Source organism: Zea mays, chromosome 4, assembly GCF_902167145.1.
Source record: "Zea mays cultivar B73 chromosome 4, Zm-B73-REFERENCE-NAM-5.0, whole genome shotgun sequence".
Lineage (NCBI taxonomy): Eukaryota > Viridiplantae > Streptophyta > Magnoliopsida > Poales > Poaceae > Zea > Zea mays.
This window is the reverse complement of record NC_050099.1, coordinates 136,855,130-136,880,255: the sequence shown is the minus strand read 5'-3', so window position 1 is coordinate 136,880,255 and position 25,126 is coordinate 136,855,130.

Genomic DNA, 25,126 nt, shown 5'->3' with positions numbered 1-25,126 from the left:
TTGTTAAGTTCTTGGCTTCTCTCTTGAAGCCAAGTCCATCCTTAATTGAGGGGTGTCTACCAATCGTGTAGGCATCCCTTGCAAATTTTAACTTATCAAATTCGCTTTTGCTAGTCTTAAGTTGGGCATTAAGACTAGTCACTTCATCATTCAAATTAGAAATTGAAACTAGGTGTTCACTACAAGCATCAATGTCAAAATCTTTACACCTATTACAAATTGTAACATGTTCTACACAAGAGTTAGATTTACTAGCTATCTCTACCTTAGCATTCAAATCATCATTTATGCTCTTTAAGTTAGAAATAGAATCATGGCATGTAGACAACTCACAAGCAAGCATTTCATTCCTCTTAATTTCTAATGCAAGGGATTTTTGAGCCTCTACAAACTTATCATGTTCTTCATACAAAAGATCCTCTTGCTTTTCTATTAGCCTATTCTTATCATTTAGAGCATCAACCAATTCATTAATCTTGTCAATCTTAGATCTATCTAAGCCCTTAAATAAGCATGAATAGTCTATTTCATCATCATCACTAGACTCATCCTCACTAGAAGAAGCATAAGTAGAGTTTCAAGTACTTACTTTCTTCTCCTTAGCCATGAGGCATGTGTGATGCTCGTTGGGAAAGAGGGATGACTTGTTGAAGGCGGTGGCGGCGAGTCCTTCGTTGTCGGAGTCGGACGTGGAGCAATCCTAATCCCACTCCTTTCCAATATGTGCCTCGCCCTTTGCCTTCTTGTAATTCTTCTTCTTTTCCCATTTTCCACTCTTCTTTTCCTGGTCACTATCATTATCGGGACAATTAGCAATAAAGTGACCAATCTTACCACATTTGAAGCATGAGCGCTTCCCCTTCGTCTTGGTCTTGTTGGGATGCTCCTTGCGACCCCTTAACGCCGTCTTGAAGCGCTTGATGATGAGGGCCATTTCTTCATCATTAAGCCCGGTCGCCTCAATTTGTGCCACCTTGCTCGGTAGCGCCTCCTTGCTTCTCGTTGCTTTGAGAGCGATAGTTTGAGGCTCTTGGATTGGACCATTCAATGCATCATCCACGTATCTAGCCTCCTTGATCATCATCCGCCCGCTTACAAACTTTCCAAGTATCTCCTCGGGCGTCATCTTGGTGTACCTAGGATTCTCACGAATATTGTTCACAAGATGAGGATCAAGAACAGTAAAGGACCTTAGCATTAGGCGGACGACGTCGTGGTCCGTCCATCGCGTGCTTCCATAGCTCCTTATCTTGTTGACAAGGGTCTTGAGCTGGTTGTATGTTTGGGTTGGCTCCTCCCCCCTTATCATAGCGAATCTCCCAAGTTCACCCTCCACCAACTCCATCTTGGTGAGCATGGCGACGTCGTTGCCCTCATGTGAGATCTTGAGGGTGTCCCAGATCTGCTTGGCATTGTCCAAGCCGCTCACCTTATGGTACTCATCCCTGCATAATGAGGCTAGCAACACAGTAGTACACTACTACAGCACACCTCTGTACAGGCGGTCTGGTTCGCCACTACACAGGCGGTTCCAGGAACCACTTGTGGTGCACCGCCTGTGATGTAAAACAACATCACAGGCGGTCAATCAAAAACCGCCTGTGAAAAACACAGATTACAGGCGGTCCAGTTCAAAGGAACCACCTGTGATAGACTATAAATCACATGCGGTCCAGTTTAAAGGAACCGACTGCATACACTATAAATCACAGACGGTTTTCATTATACAGATTCATATATACAGAATTTTCAAACAGGTATAATACACAGAATTTTCAAACAGGTATAAACAGATTCATATATACAGATTATACACAGATTACATAATACACAGATTGTACACAGATTCATCCACATACACAGATTTACACATATTACAAGTTCCATAACAGGTATAATACACAGATTACAAGTTCCATAACAGGTATAATACACAGATTCATTCACATATCAAGTTCCATCGTCATACACAGAATTATACACATATCAAGTTCCATATACAACTAAACATCTCAAAGTTCCATAGACAACTAAACATCTAAAGTTCCTAACTAAAGACCTAAACACTGTGTGATATTGTGTACAAACTTAGTTCTGGGAATTTTTGCAAATTTCCATGTACATTGTAGAATAGCCCTTGTTGATGAAGAACTTCACGGCGCATAAAGTAAAGCAAGTCTCTTACAACCTTAGCAACGCCGACGGAAACCATATCTCTTTCTAACCATTCAGCATTGATCTTGGATTTAGGAACCTGCAATGAAAGCAAAAAGCAAGCGGTGCTAAGAGTAATGTGATGAGCAACAATATAACATAAAAATTGCAACATAGACAATGATAGCGAACTTACATCCTCACGATTGACCATGTAATGGAAGGTGACACGACACCATTCGCATACATAATAACCGCACAGGACAGTACCCGGAGGTTGTTTGTCACCATATGGAAATAATGATATTGACAAATTAGGCTTGTCCTCTGGATGTTCGCTGCCAAGATCTTTCCAATAAAAACGGTATGCACTGCATATAAGAATAGCATTGTGAGATTAAGAATACATTTGTTAAGTTGTAATAAGTACAAGTGTGCAATAATAATCATACTTCTCTAAAATCTTCAAGAAGTCATTATACGTAGTCTTTTCCATTCTCAGTGAGTCGAAGACCACGACTTTACCATCCTTTGGCCAGATCATGATACAAATGTAGTGGTCACTATATAGACATAGACGAAAACACATGTTAATATCACGATTGCCATAATTTATAGTTCAAAATTAAACCATGTCGATAACTTACTTAAAGTGGTGCGGAGCTATTATTAAGTCCTTGCCATGTTGTACATGATTATACATGGCTCGTCCAATGTATGCCGCCATTACCTTGATTTTCTTTCTCTGATTCTGTTTGACGGCTTTCTCAAATTCAGCATCGTTCAAGTCTTTATATTCTTCTCCATGCCTCCGAGCAACTACTTTGTAGTGAGCTTGGGATATCATCAACGGGTCAAGAAACCCTGTCTTAAGTTGTTTCTTCTTATCATCCATGTATTGCATCCTACGTGTAATAGTGTTAATCGTTAGACTCTCGTTTATGTGTGCGTGTACAAAACTAACAAATATGAAAGTTTAGAGGTACTTACAAGCAAAAGAGGGTTAAGTAGTTGGTTTCCATCCTTTGTCGGTGGTACAACGACCAGAGATCGTCAAAGAATAAATGCCGCACAGGATCTATATGATCATTGCTCCAAAATGCATCTTCTGGCACAACAAATGTGAATTCCTCGAGTTTGTATTTGTTGCTAGCCACCATGTACCACTCATGCATTCTAATCTCCGGAGTCGACAACTTAGAAAGTTGCACCGTCGTTAAGAACGGCCTCCCATTCACAAATTTTGGAGGAACATCCTCCTTCTTGTATACCGAGATATTGGTTTTAAGACGTAATGATTCTCGAGTATGAATCATTCCATCTTCTTCCATACTTCGAAATTGTCTATTTGGGTCGACCGTGTGCCTACTCCATGAGATGCTGATTCCGCTTTTGATTGATTTGTCATAACTCTCTGCAATTTATGCTGGTAGCGTGCCACTGATTCTGACGGTTTCTTGACATCGTCAGTGGCGATTCGCTTATGAATTTTCTTTGAAATAGTTGGCCCTTCAACATTGGTGCCAACCTTTGGTTCCTTTATGGTGTTGACGTCGACATTCTGAGGAACAATTTTGTCTACGTCCCCCTCGTCGAGTTCCTTCGCAAGAGGCGATATGATTGTTTCAACGATTTTTTTGGAGGTCGGTGTCATATTTTCCTGCACCATGGGGTGTGGAATGATCGAACTATCTTTTTGTTGCATTGGTGTTGAATTCGGCTCATCACCCAACTTGATGTCGCGTCGATGCCAAAGGACCAACTCGTTCATTGCCTCCTACAAAGTTATGATCCCCTCAACTGGAAAATCTATCTCCCAATCTTCACAACCACTATCTGTGATTTCTAGAACTTGGACCACAACATAGTGTGGCGGGACAGGATTATCCTTGTAGTTAACAAGTCCTGGTTTTACCAAACCAGTAGCAGTTTGCTTTGTTTTTGTCCCAGATCGATTGATTGGAATATGAAGAAAGCAAGGCTTGTCCTCAACAATATCGTCTACAGGGTACTTGGTCAAGTCTTGCACAGATCCAACGCTGCTAGGGACTATAGGTGGACTCATGTGGCTTGGCTTGAGTTCAAATGATATGCATTCTGTTTTCTTCATTTTGTTCATCACGTCATTAATAGCCTTTTGTACCCTTTCATCAATAGTCTCTTCAAGGGTCCTTTTCGACTTCTCGTGTTTCCTATATGACGACGCATACTCTGGAAACGCCTCTCTCCAGGAAATCTTAGAAGAGATTCCCCGAGCCCGTCCAGTGTGTTCAGGATTGCCTAGTGCTGCAGTTAGTATGTCATTCTCCCTCCGAGGCTTAAATTCTCCTTTTTTTCTCTTATCTGCATATTCTTGAATTTTGGTCGAAACTTCGCCTACCAATTCTGGATGCAAAAGTTTGTCGTCCTCACTCAAACCTGCCCGACCTAAGATCCAACGAATAGCTCTCTTATCGATATCTTTTAATATTGGGTCCAAAGTGCCGTTAGTTATAGCTTCCTCGATTATCCTGTTCCACTGCACAACTTTATGGTGATATCCGGTTGACCCCAGGCGATGGGGGTGTTTGTTCATCTTCGCTCTCTGAGAATTAGTTTCGCCCAGTTCTTTGGCCTTCAGTTCGGTCTTCTGACGAACAAATTCCTCCCACTGAGCTTGAGTGATTTTCCCCATTTTCTTGGGCGGAGGAACCTTATTCTTCTTAACAAATTCCCTATTCATCTCGACCTTCCACCCACGAAACATCTTGGCCATAGCAGAGAGCATCGACTTCCTTACTGCATCCTCTGTGCCTTTTGGGAACTTGAATGACTCAGACAACTTAGCCCATAGCTTGTTGCGGGTGTCTTCATCTAAATCCTTCCATTTTTGAAGTGTGATTGGCACTATATCTCTAACAGTAGACCCGCAGGAATTTCGAAACTTTGTAACCACGTCAAGTGGTTCTTCAGGAAACCCCTCTGCATTTAGTTTTGTTACGTACATAACTGCACCTTCTTTCATCTGATTCGGACCTCGTCGCGCTCGTTTCCGCTTATGTGAAATGGATGATTCAGGCATCGGAGCATCCTCCGTGTTTCGTGTAGAAGATGCATCCTCTTTCTTCTCTTCATTTGAAATCTATATAGTGAAACAATTAATGGCCTTTCATATATGAACATTATTTTAGAATATAGTCGGCATATTTCTATTTACCTCTTCATCGTTGGGAATATAGTTGGCATCAAGCTCATCTGATGTTTTTTTCTTCCTTGGAGGTATAGGAGTACAAGGATTGTCGTCACTAGAACTATCCTCCCCGCTCCCTTCACCGGAGCTGCTCGTTGTCTGCCATTCAAGTTTGGTCGCGTCTTCATCAACTTTGTTAGACGCACCGGTGCAGACCACATCCATACTAGGCTGCTCGTTGTCTGCCATTCAAGCTGGTTCCATCAATAAAGGGATATACTGTTAGTCTGATATACTGGTTCCATCAATAAGGGAACTTGGAGAAAAGGTGATTCAAAAGAAATCGAGCCCAAACCCGCCTCCGGGGCAGGATCGGGTCGGGAAGCAAGCTCGCAGATAGAAGTGCACTTTCCAATGCAGTTAGACAGAGAGGGCATGGCTGTGATGTTATAATGCTGAAGGACCCCAAGAAGAGATTAAGCCCTGTAGTCTACCACCTCCCATTATTTGTGGGCTTCACCGAGGGCGGGAAACATTTGGTGACATCAAACGACCTTCGGGCTGGGGACGTCTGCGAGCTTGTCAAGGGGCCAGACGAGGGTGAGCCGGTGTACTCTGTCCGGATGTGTGGTCACAAAATTTAAAGCCGCCCCGGCTTCATCTGTGCGCTTCTCTTCTCTTATGTCGGCTACTAAGATCACTTAGCACCCCACCTAAGAGAAGAGAAGCACACACATGCAGCCGGGGCAGCTTTAAATTTTGTGACCACACATCCGGACATAGTACACCGGCTCACCATCGTCTGGCCCCTTAACAAGCTCGCAGACGTCTTCAGCCCGAAGGTCGTTTGCTATCACCAAATGTTTCCAGCCATCGGTGAAGCCCACAAATAACGAGAGGTGGTAGACTACATGACTTAATCTCTTCTTAGGGTCCTTCAGCATTATAACATCACAGCCATGCCTTCTCTGTCTAACTGCATTGGAAAGTGCACTTCTATCTGCGAGCTTGCTTCCCGACCCGATTCAGGCATTCCGCCGATGCCATTCTCCATATAAGTCCCAAACAGAGAATAGGGATGAGGTAGTCAAGATTGTAGGCGCTAGTGCTCAACTACTAGCATCTATAGATATGGACACAAGTCCAAATTTGGTGCTACTCGACACCATCGATATCACTAAAAAAAATACATCAAAGAGATCCACTTCCCAATAGTACTCGAAGATAGTTCATTGACTTGACACTCTCTAAGAGGTTCATACAAAATACATTATCTCTAAGAGTGAAACCTACGATACTCATATCGTGTTGTTTAGGACTAAACATCAACAACCCCTTGACTGGTCGCTATCATACTCAATTCAAAAATATTTTTCCAATATGTCGGCTTGAGTAAGGAGATCTGGGCTTGGGAGTTCCTCCAAATCATCTGCAGCTTCATCATCTTCAGCATATTGCAGGGCTTCATCTTGAATAATTTTAGCCCTCTTGGAGTCAGCATACTTTTTGATGGGCAGAGCACACTTCTCAAGCATGTCGCATACATCTCCAATTTGAAACAAAGTGGTCTTAAGTGTGTACACTGATTCCGGTTCACTAGTATCCACAACCCCATCAGTTACTAGACTGCGAATGATGTCAACATGTGTCTCGATGACTCGAACTGAGCTCTCAACCATGTCAAGTGGCTCTTTTTCCATCTCTAAAACTAAAAATTGCCAAGTCTCACAATCAAAATTGAGATCGCAACAAAGGCAGGGATCAAAGGGAAAACAAGGATGTGGCTTATAGGGCAAAAAGAGGGGTCCAAATAACATTGTCATGGCTATGAACAAGTCAAAGATGGGAGATAAGAACAAGTCTTATAACATAGGGTTGGGAAGCAAAGATAGGTAGTCAAAAAACTAAGAAGGGAGATAAGAACAAGTCTTATAACATAGGGAGATAATAACATTGTCATGGCTATGTACTTCCATGATTTTCTTATAACTGAATATGTAAGTGAAAAAACATTTAATCAGAAGGGATAAAAATAGATCCCAATCGATGGAGGGACACAAAATTCAGGGATAGCCAAACAAGTAATTGACAACCAAGCAATAAGCAATAAGCATATTGACAACCAAACAAAATATGTAAGTGAAAACAACAACAGTAATTAATCTAAGAACTGATAATCAGGGATAGCCATTGATTAACACCTTAATGTGTTTGAACCATTGATTAACCTAAGCATTCGATTAACCTAACCATTTGATTAACCTAAGGTATGATTCAAACACATATATATCCAGCTGTGTATTCAAACACATATATGATTCAAACACAAGTAATCTGCCATCAATTAACATATATGATTCAAACACATATATGATTCAAACACATATAGGAAATTAGAGCTATGAACTTAGAAGAAATGAACCTGAACTTTGACCTTACTACGAGAGGAAGAAGTTTAAGAGCTTGGGGACGGCGGCGCTTCGGGCTCGGGGACCGTGACGGCGGCCCTTGGGCTCGGGGACGAGGACGGCGGGGCTCGAGCTCGGGCTCGGGGACGGCGGGCGCTCGGGCTCGGTGAAGGGGACGACGGCGCTCGGGCTCAGTCTCGGGGACGGCGGCGCTCGGGCTCGGGGACGAGGACGGCGGGGCTCGAGCTCGGTGAAGGGGACGGCGGCGCTCGGACTCGGTGAAGGGGACGGCGTTGCTCGGGCGCTCGGGGACGGCGGCGCTCGGGGACGGGGACGGTGGCGCTCGGGCTCGGGGACGGGGACGGCGGCGCTCGAGCTCGGGGACTAGGACGGCGGCGCTCGGGTTCATGCTCGGGGACGGGGACACTGCGGCAGCCTGGCGGCGCTCGGGTTCTTGCTCGGGCGGGAAGAGTTAGGGTTCCTAGCGGCGCTCAGCTTTTTATATTGTAAAGCATCACAGGCGGATATTTAGCCAAACCGCCTGTGATAGACAACATCACAGGCGGTTGTTAATTCCGACCGCCTGTGATAAATTAACTTCATAGGCGGTCGACAACAAAAACCGCCTGTGATGTTGTCTATCACAGGCGGTTTGGCTAAATAACCGCCTGTGATGTGTGTACACTATAAAAGGGCTAGCCCCCGACGGGTTCCAGAACCCTAACTCGCAGAACCCTAATTTCAATAGTGGCGGCGGGTTTTTTTTGAGATCTACAGGGAGAAGGTTTTGTTTTTGAGTTTATTGATTGATTTCAATAGTTTATGCATATATATGATCTCCATTTGTTTTCTTTCTCATTTTAATGCGATTTTTGCCTTAATTTTGTAATATAGAACAGATTTGAAGAAAAGTTTTGGAATTCAAGATTTGGACTTATAATAGTTGATCTAGTTTAAAGATTCTTTAAAAACACAATTGTCTCACCTCAAGGTATCTATTATTGCAATGTTTGTTTTATTTTTATACATATCAATTCGTTTCATGTTTTATGGATGAATTCAATTAATTAATGATTTTATTGATGTTAATCAATATAAGGATAGGTAATGGACCGAGGTTGGATGTACAATGTGCCAAGACCACATCCGTCATATATTCGAAAATTGAGAAGCTTTATTGAAGCGGCCAAAAAGCACGCGAATTTGCGAAATAGCAAGGAGATATTATGTCCGTGCATCGACTGTGATAATAAGATAGCTTGGAGAGATACAGGAGTAATCCAATCACATCTGCTAAAAAGAGGGTTTACAAACAATTACACGATATGGTCAGAACATGGTGAGTTGGATCCGTGTGAAGTGCCTGGTAATGACGAGAGAGTTGTCGGAATTTTAGATCTTAAAGTTGATGGTAAAGTGGATAATGTGGATGCTAATCAAGATTTTGAAGAATTTGATTGCGAAGAGATGTTGCGCCATATGGAACCAGAAATGTTGAGTTCTGTGGGATCGCAGAAAGGGCTATCTAAAATGGAGGGACTGGAAAGTGCTTCAAAAGAACCTTTATATGATGAATCAAAGGGTTGTGACAAAGAGTTTACTACACTGCGTACAGTTCTAGAACTTCTGAAGTTGAAGGCTAGCGTCGGATGGTCTGATACTAGCTTCACAGATCTTTTGAATTTTCTGTCTCAATTACTACCAAAACCCAACAAGCACTTATAAAGCGAAGAAGCTTATATCTCCCATAGCTCTGGGTGTGCAAAAAATTCATGCATGTCCGAACCATTGTATTCTGTATCGTGGCAATTTTGAAGAACGCATCAAGATGCCCAGTTTGCAATGTCAGTCGATACAAGAAGAGCTACAATCAAGACTGTGTAAAAAAATTCCCGAAGAAAAATAAAAATAAGAAATCCACTATTGGACCTGAAAGTGACGATGACACTTTTGATGACATGGATGGGAAAAAGAAGTCAAAGAACCCAGCTTTGGTGATGTGGTATCTTCCAGTAATTGATCGCTTAAAATGTTTGTTCTCAAATCCTAGGGAGGCTGAGCTTATGCGTTGGCATGCTGAAAATCGCAAGCAGAATAACAAACAGATTCAACACCCTGCTGATGCATCACAATGGAAAAATTTCGATCTTATGTATCCTGAGTTTGCCAAAGAAACCAGAAATGTAAGATTTGCTTTGGGTACAGACGGAATGAATCCATTTGGTGAAAAAAGAAGTGTACATAGCACCTGGCCCGTGACTTTAACGATGTACAACCTTCCATCATGGCTGTGTCACAAAAGAAAGTACATTATGTTGACTATTCTTATTCAAGGTCCGAAATCAGCTGGTGTTGATATTGATGTGTTCCTAGAACCTCTTATGGAAGATATGACAAAGCTCTGGAATGAAGGAGTTAGAATATGGGATGAGTATTGCCATGAGTATTTCAACTTAAGAGCAATTATATTTGTTACCATCCATGATTCTCCCGGTGGCGCCACACTATCAGGACGAAAGACTAAAGGAAAGAATGGTTGTGTAGTGTGCGTCGATAGAACTGCTTCCATGTACCTTAAATCATCCAAGAAGTTGGTGTTCATGGGACATAGACGGTTCTTGATTAAGCAACATAAGTATCGAAAGATGAAAGCGGAATTTAACAATCAACTGGAAAGTGAAGGTGCACCAAAGCCTTATAGTGGGAAACTTGTTTTTGAAATTGTAAAGAACATTCATGTTGTATTCGGAAAGGGAAAAAACAAAGGAGAAAAGAGAAAGAGAACTGACCCTTCAACTTACACAACTTTCAAGAAGCAATCAATTTTTTTCAAGTACCTCCCGTACTGGAAGGATATGGAAATTTGCCACAGCATTGATTTGATGCATGTAACAAAAAATGTTTTTGACAGCATCATTGGAACCTTGCTGGGCATGCCGAGTAAGACAAAAGACGGACTCAAATCACGCAATGATCTAGTAGATCTTCAAATCAGACCGGAACTTCATCCAGTGGATAGTGGCAAAGGGAAGCCTTACCTCCCCCCAGCTAGCTACAACTTGTCAGTTGAGGAGAGAACAAAGATTTGCAAATGTTTGCGTGGGGTCAAAGTGCCCACAGGTTTCTCATCCAATATCAGCAGACTAGTCAGGATGAAGGACTTGTCTCTATTTGGCTACAACTCTCATAACTGCCATGTGATGATGACGGTGTTCCTCCCAATTGCGGTAAGAGCCCTCGAAACAGAGCATGTCAAAGTTGTCATCACACGCTTGTGTTACTTTTTCAATGCGGTTTCACAAAAAGTAATAGCTTTAGAAGACTTGGACTATCTAAAGGCATACATCATCGAGACTATGTGCAAGCTTGAAATGTGTTTTCCTCCATCATTTTTTGATATGCAAGTACACCTAATCATACATCTCGTGGATCAGATAAAAATATTAGGGCCACTATATTTACATCATATGTTTCAGTTGGAGCGATACCTGGGAGTATTAAAAGGTTATGTGCGAAATCGCGCTCACCCAGAGGGTTCAATCATGGAGGGATACACTACAGAAGAAGTGATTGAGAGCTGTATAGATTACATTAGTGACGGAACAATGATAGGTGTGCCTGTACCTAAACATGAGGGTAAACTATGTGGGAGAGGGAGAATGGGCAAGAAAACTTTTCGCGTTGAGGATTACATGCTAGTACATTGTGCTCATGGTAGTGTACTACAACATCTCACGATAGCCGAGCCTTACATAGAGGAACACCTAGATGAGCTTCGTAAAGAAAATTAGAACCGCACAGAGGACTGGATCATGAGGGAGCACAAACATCGTTTCAGCGAATGGTTAATGGACAAAAACATCCCATTCGGAGACTCTTTGGAAGAGAAAACAATGAAGAATTTGGCTTCTGGGCCTTCGTGTTTTGTGACATCATGGCAAGCATATGACATCAATGGGTACACATTCTACACTAAATCAAAAGACATGAAAAGTGTTGCACAAAATAGCGGTGTTCGTATCGATGCTTTTGACCTACATGGACAGAAGACCACATATTTTGGATTCATAGAGGAAATATGGGAACTTGATTATGGCCCAAGCATGAAAATACCCTTATTTAAGTGCCAATGGGTACAACATCCCGTGGGGGTGATAGTGGATAACTACGGACTCACACTGGTAGACTTAAAGAAAGTAGGATATAAAAAGATGACCCGTGGGTTCTCGCCGAATGTGTTGCACAAGTGTTCTATGTACTCGATCCAGCAGATGAGAAGATGCATGTAGTTATTTCTGGAAAGCAAAAAATTGTTGGAGTTGAGAATGTGGGAGACCAAGATGAGGAATACAATAAGTATGAAGAGATGTTCGTCTTTAACGGTACAGAGAGAATCAAGCGTGTGGAAAAGAAAATTGATAAGAACTTAAGGCCATACATGCGGAAAAATGGTAGTTCATGAAAAATTGTATGAATCAAATTGTATTTGTTATCATGTATGATCGACTATGAATTGTGGTTGCCAATTAATTTAAAATCTCTCTAGTTATCTATGTGTGCTATTATAATTCATTTAAATTGTATTTGCATATTATTGTTAAAAATTAAATATTAATTCATTTAAATTGTATTTGCATATTTCTGTTAAAAATTAAAATTATTTTCATATTTAAATTGTATTTTCATATTTTTACAATCACAGGCGGTTTTTTCTTAGGGTCCGCTTGTGAAAAGGATAGAGCACCACAGGCGGTCCTAAACAAAAACCGCTTGTGATACTATTACATCACAGGCGTACTGAACCGCCTGGGACATCAAAGGCGGTTTTCTAACCGAACCGCCTGTGATGTAAAAAGCCTACCGCTTGTATAGAGCCAAATTGTACTAGTGGTAGCTTGTGCGTTTTTATGAATTTGTTCATTGATAAACAAAGGGCTATCTGAGCTATCAAATTTCATTCCACTTTCTACTATCTCCCATATGCTAGGATGGAGAGAGAACAAGTGACTACGCATTTTGTGACTCCAAAATCTGTAGTCCTCTCCATCAAAATGAGGAGGTTTACCAAGTGGAATGGATAATAAATGAGCATTTGTACTTTGAGGAATACGAGAGTAATCAAAAGAAAAGTTCGAATTGACCGTTTTCTTTTTCTCGTAGTCGTCGTCGTCCTTTTGGGAAGAGGAAGATTCATCGCTATCGTAGTAGACTATCTCCTTGATGCGCCTTGTCTTCTTCTTCTTCCCGTCTCTTCTTTTGTGGCTTGAGCCCGAGTCCGTAGGCTTGTCATCTTTCGACTCATTGAAGATAGACTCCTTCTCGTTGTTGTTGACCACCATCCCCTTTCCCTTAGGATCCATCTCTTCAGGCGATTAGTCCCTTCTTGAAGAGAACGGCTCCGATACCAATTGAGAGCACCTAGAGGGGGGGGGTGAATAGGTGATCCTGTAAAACTTGAAATTTAACTCACAAAACTTGATTAGGAGTTAGCACAAATAATGCCAAGTGGCTAGAGAGGAGTCTCAACAAAACACAATAACCACAAGAGATGAATCACAGAGATGGCACAGTGGTTTATCCCGTGGTTCGGCCAAGACCAACGCTTGCCTACTCCACGTTGTGGTGTCCCAATGGACAAGGTTGCAATCAACCTCTCTCAAGCGGTCCAAAGACCCACTTGAATACCACGGTGTTTTGCTTGCTTTACTATATCCCGTTTGCGAGGAATCTCCACACTTTGGAGCCTCTCGCCCTTACACTTAAAGTTCACAAAGAAGCACGGAGTAAGGGAGGGATAAGCAACACACTCAAGACAAGAAATCACAGCAACACCATGCACACAAGTTGCAACAAGAGCTCACAACACAACTCAATGAGTTCACAACTCAACTAGAGCTCTAATTGCTATCGCAAGGAATCAAAAGCGCGGAATCGATGTCTTAGTGCTTAGGAATGCTTAGAGAATACTTGGTGTACTCCTCCATGCGCCTAGGGGTCCCTTTTATAGCCCCAAGGCAGCTAGGAGCCGTTGAGAGCATTCCTGGAAGGCAAATCTTGCCTTCTGTCGCCTGGCGCACCGGACAGTCCGGTGCACACCGGACACTGTCCGGTGCGGATTTCTTTCCTTCTGTGGCGTAGTCGACCGTTGGCACCTGGGGGCCGTTGGCGCACCGGATACTGTCCGGTGCACACCGGACTGTCCGGTGCCCCCTCCCGACCGTTGGCTCGGCCACGTGCCTTGCGCAGATCGCGCAGCCGACCGTTGGCCCGGCCGACCGTTGGCTCGCCGGACAGTCCGGTGCACACCGGACAGTCCGGTGAATTATAGCCGTACGCCGCCGATGAAATCCCGAGAGCAGCGAGTTCGCACGAGCCAGCCTGGCGCACCGGACACTGTCCGGTGCACCACCAGACAGTCCGGTGCTCCCAGACTGAGCAGTGTCTTGGCTGCTCGAGCCAAGACATTTCCAATTGTTCTTTTCTTGTTTCCAGCACTTAGACACAATACATTAGTCTCTAAAACAATGTACTAAGTCTGAGAAACATACCTTTTGACATGATTTGCACTTTGTCCACCACATTGCATAGATCAACACAAAAGCACTTGCGTTGGCACTCAATCACCAAAATACTTAGAAATGGCCCAAGGGCACATTTCCCTTTCACCTACTCAAGTACAATTAATTCGTGGTAATCCTAGATATACACTAATGACTCCCGAGGAAGTAATCGGGAATTTTGTGAGCTTTGAGTTTATGATCAAAGGCTCAAGGAAGATCAACGAGCTTGACGGCCCCTCCACGTCCGAAGCACAACCGGTCGCATTTAAGGCGACGGAGGAGAAGAAGGAGGAGTCTACACCGAGTAGAACACCCATCGACGCCTCCAAGCTCGACAACGAGGAAATGGCGCTTGTCATCAAAAGCTTTCGCCAAATCCTCAAGCAAAGGAGGGGGAAAGACTACAAGCCCCGCTCCAAGAAGGTTTGCTACAAGTGTGGTAAGCCCGATCACTTTATAGCAAAATGTCCTATTTCTAGTGACAGTGACAGGGGCGACGACAAGAAGGGGAGAAGAAAGGAGAAGAAGAAGTACTACAAGAAGAAGGGCGGCGATGCTCATGTTTGTCGCGAGTGGGACTCCGACGAAAGCTCTAGCGACTCCTCCTCCGACGAGGACGCCGCCAACATCGCCGTCACCAAGGGACTTCTCTTCCCCAACGTTGGCCACAAGTGCCTCATGGCAAAGGACGGCAAAAAGAAGAAGGTTAAATCCAAATCCTCCACTAGATATGAGTCCTCTAGTGATGATAATGCTAGTGATGAGGAAGATAATTTGCGTACTCTTTTTGCCAACTTAAACATGCAACAAAAAGAGAAATTAAATGAATTAATTAGTGCCATCCATGAGAAGGATGATCTCTTGGACTCCCAAGAGGACTTTCTAATCAAGGAAAACAAAAAGCATGTTAAAGTTAAAAATGCTTATGCTCTAGAAGTTGAAAAATGTGAAAAATTATCTAGTGAGCTAAGCACTTGCCATGAGACTATAGACAACCTTAGAAATGAGAATGCTAATTTGTTAGCTAAGGTTGATTCTAATATTTGTGATGTTCCAATTCCCAATCCTAGAAATGATAATGATGATTTGCTTGCTAGGATTGAAGAATTGAACATATCTCTTGCTAGCCTTAGGAATGAAAATGAAAAATTAATTGCTAAGGCTAAAGATTTTGATGTTTGCAATACTACCATTTTCGACCTTAGAACTAAAAATGATATATTGCATGCTAAGGTTGTAGAATTAAAATCTTGCAAACCGTCTACATCTACCGTTGAGCACACTACTATTTGCACTAGATGTAGAGATGTTCATATTAATGCTATACATGATCACATGGCTTTAATTAAACAACAAAATGATCATATAGCTAAACTAGATGCAAAAATTGCCGAGCATGACTTAGAAAACGAAAAATTTAAATTTGCTAGAAGCATGCTCTATAGAGGGAGACGCCCTGGCATTAAGGATGGCATTGGCTTCCAACAGGGAGGCAATGTCAAAATTAATGTCCCCCTAAGAAATTGTCCAACTTTGTTAAGGGCAAAGCTCCCATGCCTCAGGATAACGAGGGTTACATTTTATACCCTACCGGCTATCCTGAGAGCAAAATTAGGAGAATTCATTCTAGGAAGTCTCACTCTGGCCCTAATCATGCTTTTATGTATAAGGGTGAGACATCTAGCTCTAGGCAACCAACCCGTGCTAAGTTGCATAAGAAAAAAACTTCTAGTGCATCAAATGATCATGACATCTCTTTTAAAACTTTTGATGCATCTTATGTTTTAACTAACAAATCCGGCAAGGTAGTTGCCAAGTATGTTGGGGGCAAACACAAGGGATCAAAGACTTGTGTTTGGGTACCCAAAGTTCTTGTATCTAATGCCAAAGGACCCAAAACCATTTGGGTACCTAAAGTCAAGAACTAAACATGTTTTGTAGGTTTATGCATCCGGGGGCTCAAGTTGGATAATCGATAGCGGGTGCACAAACCACATGACAGAGGAGAAGAAAATGTTCTCCTCCTATGAGAAAAACCAGGATCCCCAATGAGCTATCACATTCGGAGATGGAAACCAAGGTTTGGTCAAAGGATTGGGTAAAATTGCTATATCACCTGACCATTCCATTTCCAATGTTTTTCTTGTAGATTCTTTAGATTACAATTTGCTTTCCGTTTCTCAATTATGTCAAATGGGTTACAACTGTCTTTTTACTGATGTAGGTGTGATTGTCTTTAGAAGAAGTGAAGATTCAATAGCATTTAAGGGAGTGTTAGAGGGTCAGCTATACTTGGTAGATTTTGATAGAGCTGAACTCGACACTTGCTTAATTGCTAAGACTAACATGGGTTGGCTCTGGCACCGCCGACTATCCCATGTTGGGATGAAGAATCTTCATAAGCTTCTAAAGGGAGAGCACATTTTAGGATTAACAAATGTTCATTTTGAGAAAGACAGGATTTGTAGCGCATGCCAAGCAGGGAAGCAAGTTGGTGCTCATCATCCACACAAGAACATCATGACGACCGACAGGCCACTGGAGCTCCTACACATGGATCTATTCGTCCCAATTGCTTACATAAGCATCGGCGGGAGTAAGTACTGTCTAGTTATTGTCGATGATTATTCTCGCTTCACTTGGGTATTCTTTTTGCAGGAAAAATCTCATACTCAAGAGACCTTAAAGGGATTCTTGAGACGGGCTCAAAATGAGTTCGGCTTGAGGATCAAGAAAATTAGAAGCGACAATGGGACGGAGTTCAAGAACTCTCAAATTGAAGGCTTCCTTGAGGAGGAGGGCATCAAGCATGAGTTCTCTTCTCCCTACACCCCACAACAAAATGGTGTAGTGGAGAGGAAGAATAGAACTCTATTGGACATGGCAAGAACCATGCTTGATGAGTACAATACTTCGGATCGGTTTTGGGCCGAGGCGGTCAGCACCGCCTGCTACGCCATCAACCGGTTATATCTACACCGAATCCTCAAGAAGACATCATACGAACTCCTTACCGGTAAAAAGCCCAATATTTCATATTTTAGAGTCTTTGGTAGCAAATGCTTCATTCTTGTTAAAAGAGGTAGAAAATATAAATTTGCTCCTAAGACTGTAGAAGGCTTTTTACTAGGATATGATTCAAACACAAGGGCATATAGAGTCTTTAACAAGTCCTCTGGACAAGTTGAAGTTTCTTGTGACGTTGTGTTTGATGAGACTAACGACTCTCAAGTAGAGCAAGTTGATCTTGATGAGATAGGTGATGAAGAGGCTCCGTGCATCGCGCTAAGGAACATGTCCATTGGGGATGTGTGTCCTAAGGAATCCGAAGAGCCTCCAAATGCACAAGATCAACCTTCCTCCTCCACGCAAGCATCTCCACCAACTCAAAATGAGGATGAGGCTCAAGTTGATGAAGGAGAAGATCAAAGAGATGAGCCACCTCAAGATGACGACAATGATCAAGGGGGAGATGCAAATGATCAAGACAAGGAGGATGATGAACCAAGACCGCCACACCCAAGAGTCTACCAAGCAATCCAACGAGATCACCCCGTCGACACCATCCTCGGCGACATTCATAAGGGGGTAACCACTAGATCTCGGGTTGCACATTTTTGTGAGCATTATTCATTTGTTTCCTCTATTGAGCCACACAGTATAGAGGAAGCACTACAAGATTCGGATTGGGTGGTGGCGATGCAAGAGGAGCTCAACAACTTCACTAGGAATGAGGTATGGCATTTGGTTCCACGTCCTAATCAAAATGTTGTAGGAACCAAGTGGGTTTTCCGCAACAAGCAAGACGAGCATGGTGTGGTGACAAGGAACAAAGCTCGACTTGTGGCCAAGGGATACTCTCAAGTCGAAGGTTTGGATTTCGGTGAAACCTATGCACCCGTAGCTAGGCTTGAATCAATTCGTATATTATTAGCCTATGCTACTTACCATGGCTTCAAGCTTTATCAAATGGACGTGAAAAGTGCCTTCCTCAATGGACCAATCAAGGAAGAGGTCTATGTTGAGCAACCTCCCGGCTTTGAAGATAGTGAGTACCCTAACCATGTGTATAAACTCTCTAAGGCGATTTATGGGCTCAAGCAAGCCCCAAGAGCATGGTATGAATGCCTTAGGGATTTCCTTATCACTAATGGATTCAAAGTCGGAAAAGCCGAACCTACACTCTTCACTAAAACTCTTGAAAATGACTTGTTTGTATGCCAAATTTATGTTGATGATATTATATTTGGGTCTACTAACGAGTCTACATGTGAAGAATTTAGTAGGATCATGACACAAAAATTTGAGATGTCTATGATGGGGGAGTTGAAGTACTTCTTAGGATTTCAAGTGAAGCAACTCCAAGAAGGCACCTTCCTAAGCCAAACGAAGTATACTCAAGATATTCTAAGCAAGTTTGGGATGAAGGATGCCAAACCCATTAAGACACCCATGGGAACCAATGGGCATCTCAACCTCGACACGGAAGGTAAGTCCGTGGATCAAAAGGTATACCGGTCGATGATTGGGTCTTTACTCTATTTATGTGCATCTCGACCGGACATTATGCTTTCTATATGCATGTGTGCAAGATTCCAAGCCGACCCTAAGGAAGCTCACCTTACGGTCGTAAAACAAATCTTGAGATATTTAGTTTATACTCCTAAGTTTGGGCTTTGGTATCCTAGGGGATCCACTTTTGATTTAATTGGTTATTCGGATGCCGATTGGGCGGGGTGCAAAATTAATAGAAAGAGCACATCGGGGACTTGCCAGTTCTTGGGAAGATCCTTGGTGTCGTGGGCTTCAAAGAAGCAAAACTCCGTAGCTCTTTCTACCACCGAAGCCGAGTACATTGCCGCAGGCCATTGTTGCGTGCAACTACTTTGGATGAGGCAAACCCTTAGGGACTACGGTTACAAACTAATCAAAGTTCCTGTTCTATGTGATAATGAGAGTGCAATCCGCATGGCGGATAATCCCGTTGAGCATAGCCGCACTAAACACATAGCCATTCGGTATCATTTTCTAAGGGATCACCAACAAAAGGGAGATATCGAGATTTCATACATTAATACTAAAGATCAATTAGCCGATATCTTTACCAAGCCACTAGATGAACAAACTTTTAACAAACTTAGGCATGAGCTAAATATTCTTGATTCTAGGAACTTCTTTTGTTGATTTGCACACATAGCTCATTCATATACCTTTGATTATGTCTTGTTGGGGACCTTCGGCATCCGAAGGTCCTCAAAAACATGATTTAACAGTATTTCTGGAGTATGATGTGTGAACAGGTATCTTCGGATTCAAGTCAGCATCACAGTAGACCAGAGTAATACGAAGGTTGATACAGAGCCGAAGGTGTGAGCAAGAAAGCTTCGGCGCGGTAGCAACAAGTGAAACCGACTTAAAGATGAAAAGGCTATTTAAACCTCGACAGATTACTATAGAATTATTATCAAGTGTAAAGGACATGAATGTAATTTTGTATGGGTTGTGTCCCGTGCCTATAAATAGGAGAACAGTACCCCCGTACTGTTCAGGCTGACTTGGCATTTGCTTTTTGCGTCACGCTTGTACTGTCAACTCCTTCCAATTGAAGGTACACTTGTAATTCAATGATATTTCTATTTAAGCCTGATAATAATATATAATTGTTCATGTTGTTTTTTATATTCTTTATATTTCATCCTTCGTCATTGTTTAATGAATTTATGAAGGTACGTCCTTCATAACCTTCGTCCATAAGTCATTATATCCTGAGGGGAAATAATGCTTCGAAGGACGAAGGACTTCAACGATTAACATTTTCTGTGTTGCCTTGTTCTTAACTCATAGCACTTGAGAACAAGTCCCCAACATGTCTCTTTCATATGCTATGACTAATGTCTCTTCAAGTCTATTTCAAATCAAGTCATAGGTGTATTGAAAGGGAATTGGAGTCTTCGACGAAGACAAAGGCTTCCACTCCGTAACTCATCCTTCGTCGTCGCTCCAAGCAACTCTCCATCTTTGGGGGAGAGAGCCTGAGTCCAAAGCAAAAGGACTCCGTCTTTGGTATAATCTTCACTCATATTTTATTTGCCAAAAGGGAGAAAATAATTTAAGAGGGCTCTAATGATTCCGTTTTTGGCGATTTATGCCAAAGGGGGAGAGAGCATGAGCCCAAAGCAAAAGGACCACACCATCACCTAATTTTAACATGATTTTCAATTGAAAATTTCAAATTGGTATCTTATTATGTTCAAAAGGGGGAGAAAGTAGTATTTCAGAGGGCTCTAATGATTCTGTTTTTGATGATTTATGCCAAAGGGGGAGAGAGCATGAGCCCAAAGCAAAAGGACCGCACCATCACCTAATTTTAACATGATTTTCAATTGGAAATTTCAAATTGGTATCTTATTATGTTCAAAAGGGGGATAAAGTAGTATTTCAAATTGATATATCAAAACCCTCTTGAACACTAAGAGGAGAATTTCATTGAGGGAGAGTTTTGTTTAGTCAAAGGAAAAGCATTTGAAACAGGGGGAGAAAATTTCAAATCTTGAAAATGCTTCGCAAAATCTTATTCATTTACCTTTGACTATTTGCAAAAGAACTTTGAAAAGGATTTACAAAAGAATTTGCAAAAACAAAACATGTGGTGCGAGCGTGGTCCAAAATGTCAAAAATTAAAGAAACAATCCATGCATATCTTATAAGTATTTATATTGGCTCAATTCCAAGCAACCTTTGCACTTACATTATGTAAGCTAGTTCAATTATGCACTTCTATATTTGCTTTGGTTTGTGTTGGCATCAATCACCAAAAAGGGGGAGATTGAAAGGGAATTAGGCTTACACCTAGTTCCTAATTGATTTTGGTGGTTGAATTGCCCAACACAAATAATTGGACTAACTAGTTTGCTCTAGTGTATAAGTTATACAGGTGCCAAAGGTTTACACTTAGCCAATAAAAAGACCAAGAATTGGGTTCAACAAAGAGAGCAAGGGATAACCGAAGGCAGCCCTGACTTCACGCTGAACTCCTCACCTTCGGGAAAATCCAGAGGCGCTCCGCTATAATTCATCGGACTGTCCGGTGCACCACCGGACAGTGTCCGGTGCTCCAGAGGAGAGCGGCTCTGAACTCGCCAGCTTCGGGAATTCGCTCCGCTATAATTCACCGAACATGTCCGGTGTACACCGGACTGTCCGGTGAGCCAGCGGAGCAACGGCTACTTCACGCCAACGGTCACCTGCAGAGTCATTTAATGCGCGCCAGAGCGCGCAGAAGTCAGGCATGCGCGAAGTGGCGCACCGGACACTCTACAGTACATGTCCGGTGTGCCACCGGACATCCAAGCGGGCCCAGCAGTCAGAGCTCCAACGGTCGGAACCCAACGGCCTGGTGACGTGGCTGGCGCACCGGACACTGTCCGGTGTGCACCGGACTGTCCGGTGCACCATGCGACAGACAGCCTCCACCAAATGGCTAGTTTGGTGGTTGGGGTTATAAATACCCCCAACCACCCCACATTCAAGACATCCTAGTTTTCACACTTCCAACCACTTACAAGAGCTAGGCATTCAATACAAGACACACCCAAGTGATCAAATCCTCTCCCAATTCCACAAAAGCTTTAGTGATAAGTGAGAGTGATTTGTCATGTTCTTTTGAGCTCTTGCGCTTGGATTGCTTTCTTTTTTGATTCTTTCTTGCGATCAACTCAATTGTAACCAAGGCAAGAGGCACCAATTGTGTGGTGGCCCTTGCGGGGAAGTTTTGTTCCTGTTTGATTGAGAAGAAGAAGCTCACTCGGTCCGAGGGACCGTTTGAGAGAGGGAAAGAGTTGAAAGAGACCCGGTCTTTGTGACCACCTCAACAGGGAGTAGGTTTACGAGAACCGAACCTAGGTAAAACAAATCCACGTGTCACACTCCTTATTCGCTTGCGATTTGTTTTGTACCCTCCCTCGCGGACTTGTTTATATTTCTAACGCCAACCCGGCTTGTAGTTGTGATTAACTTTGTAAATTTCAGTTTCGCCCTATTCACCCCCCCTCTAGGCGACTTTCGGAATTAAAGAATGAAAAATGAGAAAGGTATTTTTAAAACAATTATTCCTCCCATGAATAATTAACAAGGAAAATAATAAATAATAACATTATAAACAATAGAAGTTATATTCACATTAGCATTGATTTGGACACTTGGAAATTTGAAGGTCAAACATGGATTTGAAAAGGGTTGATAAAGATAATTATGGTAATCATTTAATTCTTTTCGAATTAAATAGTGAGAGGAAGATAAATAAAAATAATAATAAGAATAAAGATGAAGATAGGATTTATGTCCACATTAAGATTTTGTTTGAAATTCAAAGTTGAACAGGTTTGAATTTGGAATAGGGATTTGAAAATTTAATTGAAAATAGAAAAGAAAAAAACAAACCTGCATGGGTTGTTTCTCTTTTCTTCTCTTCTGGCCCATTCCCCCTCCTCCGCGCCTGATCCCTCCACCCCTCACTGGCGCCTGGGCCCCGTTCCACAGACATAGTTATTGCGCCTTCAGCCCAGTCCTGGGGCACCAATGGGTGGAGCCCACAATGCCAACCGCGCCAGCGTTTAGAGTTACTCACTGACTGGTGGGTCTGCCTGGTCATCTTTGGTCCACATCCGCGCGCCTCCCCTTGTGTCTCTACCAGTGGGACCTTGGCGTCAGGCGTCTTCAACTTGGCATCAGATTCGCTGCGGCAACGACGTCCGCGGTTTCCGCGCGGATTTGGCAGATTGTTCCGGTCTTTTGGCCGGGATCCGCTTGCCTCGGTGAATAAATAGAGCCGTCACCACGACCCCCAAACCCAGAGCTAATCGTGTCGTAGCAGAAGCAAAACAGACCCGCCATTGCCGCAGTTTTCCGCAGCCGCTGAAGCTTGCGACCGCCGACGTCGGGCTACCCCAAGCCATTCGAAAAGCTTCGCCTCTACACCCTGTCGGTGTCTGTGGTCTCGCCACACAAGTTTTGTGGCCGGGTGGGTGTGAATTTGTCGCTGAAGTTCCAGCGCCGCCGCGAATCCTCTACCCGTCGACGTCCGGCTCCTGTGCAACACAGCCACCAGTGAGTTTCCCCTCAAGTGATTCGCCTCGGTTTTTAGGACACGTAGCATCGTTTGGATTGCTGTTCGGCGCTTGGGACGTCTGGCGATGAAACTCCGGTGAGGTGCGCCACCATGGAAGTCGGCGCCGCCGCCTCAGGTCGTCGTGGTCGGATATGGATGGCTCCTGACCGTTGATCCATAGATGGAGGGCTCCAATTAGAACATCGCATACCCATTCGTTTAACGTGATCAGAGCCGTTAGATCGGAATCGCATGGGAGAGATTAGATCGTGAGTAATTAAATCCTGATCGTCGAACGCTGATCGGACGTCCGTGGTCACGTACCGATTCGTGGGGGTTGGATTCTAATCTAACCCGTCGGTGTGTGATCGGGCGGCTCAGATCCTATGATACCCCTTCGGCCGGTGCGTTTTGCATAGGAGTCCCTCCACTTTTCAATAAACAACCCGCAGTCCATGTCAGGTTAAGGAACTAACAGTTTGGTCCTCAGATTTTACACAACAGCCCTTATACTCTCTGGATTTTTGACCCACAGCCCAACAATAAATAATAAGGGATCAAATTAGTGTAGAAAATGATTTTTAGTATCAAAAATAATTCTAGAACTTGTGTAATTCCTAGAAAATCCATTTTTGCTCCGAATTGACCCATTCTAGTTGCAATAATTTTGTATTAATATTTTCTATCAACTAGTAACACTGTTTAACCATGAAACTTGAATTAAAATTGTTCATTTGGATTAATCTATTCTAGATGCTTATTAACTTCAGAAATTCATAACTAAATAACTGTAACTCTGAATTTAGTGATTCTCGTTCCTACGATCTCGTAGCGACGCGTAGAATATTATTATTCAGTTTCTACTTATGTTTGGTGTGATGTTAATTTTGCTTATACACTGTTTGTCTGTATTGCTACGTTTAGCAGTGAGGACACGTGTCACCTGAAGATCATCCTGGTACCTGGAATCTCAAGTCCCAGGCAAGTTGTGCCCTTGATCACTTCTTTTTACCCAGTCATGTTCTTATTAATCATAATGATCTGCATAGGTTAATTTTGATGGGACCCAATAGGTTACCCTAGTTTGACTATCTTTATGCCTTGTTTACCACTAAACTTTCTGGGTAGTACTTGCTAGTGCTATATGTGGATTTGGGCATTGAGATACACATTATTCATACTTTTGTTATCATTTGTTATTTACTATTCATGATAAGATCATTATGTTAATTGGAACATGGAGCGACCACCTGGGAAAACCGTGCTACCACAAGGGTAGTATGTGATGCCCTTGACTGATTAACTAGGAAAGCTAGTGGATGACTACCTTACCCGAAAGGGGGAAGGGCAGTAGGGGAGTGGTCAGTGTAGGGAGGTCCTTGGGTTGATTTTGCTGCGATGACGGTCAGGCGAGGGATCCCTACATTGGAGCTTCCTATAAACTGTAGCGGGTTTTCTGAAGCTAGTGGAACTTTGTAAAGGCCTCATAGTGTTACCCTGCCTCACTTCCTTGGTAGAGGTGTATGGGGCCCATACAACCCCGTGGCAGATGGGTAACATGACTTGTGGGTAAAGATGTGCAACCTCTGCAGAGTGTAAAACTGGTATATCAGCCATGCTCACGGTAATGAGTAGCTCAGACCATCACATGATTAATTTATGGAACTAAATTCAATTTGTCATGTGCATTGCATCGCAGGTTTTGTTATTACTTTTGTTCTACTACTTA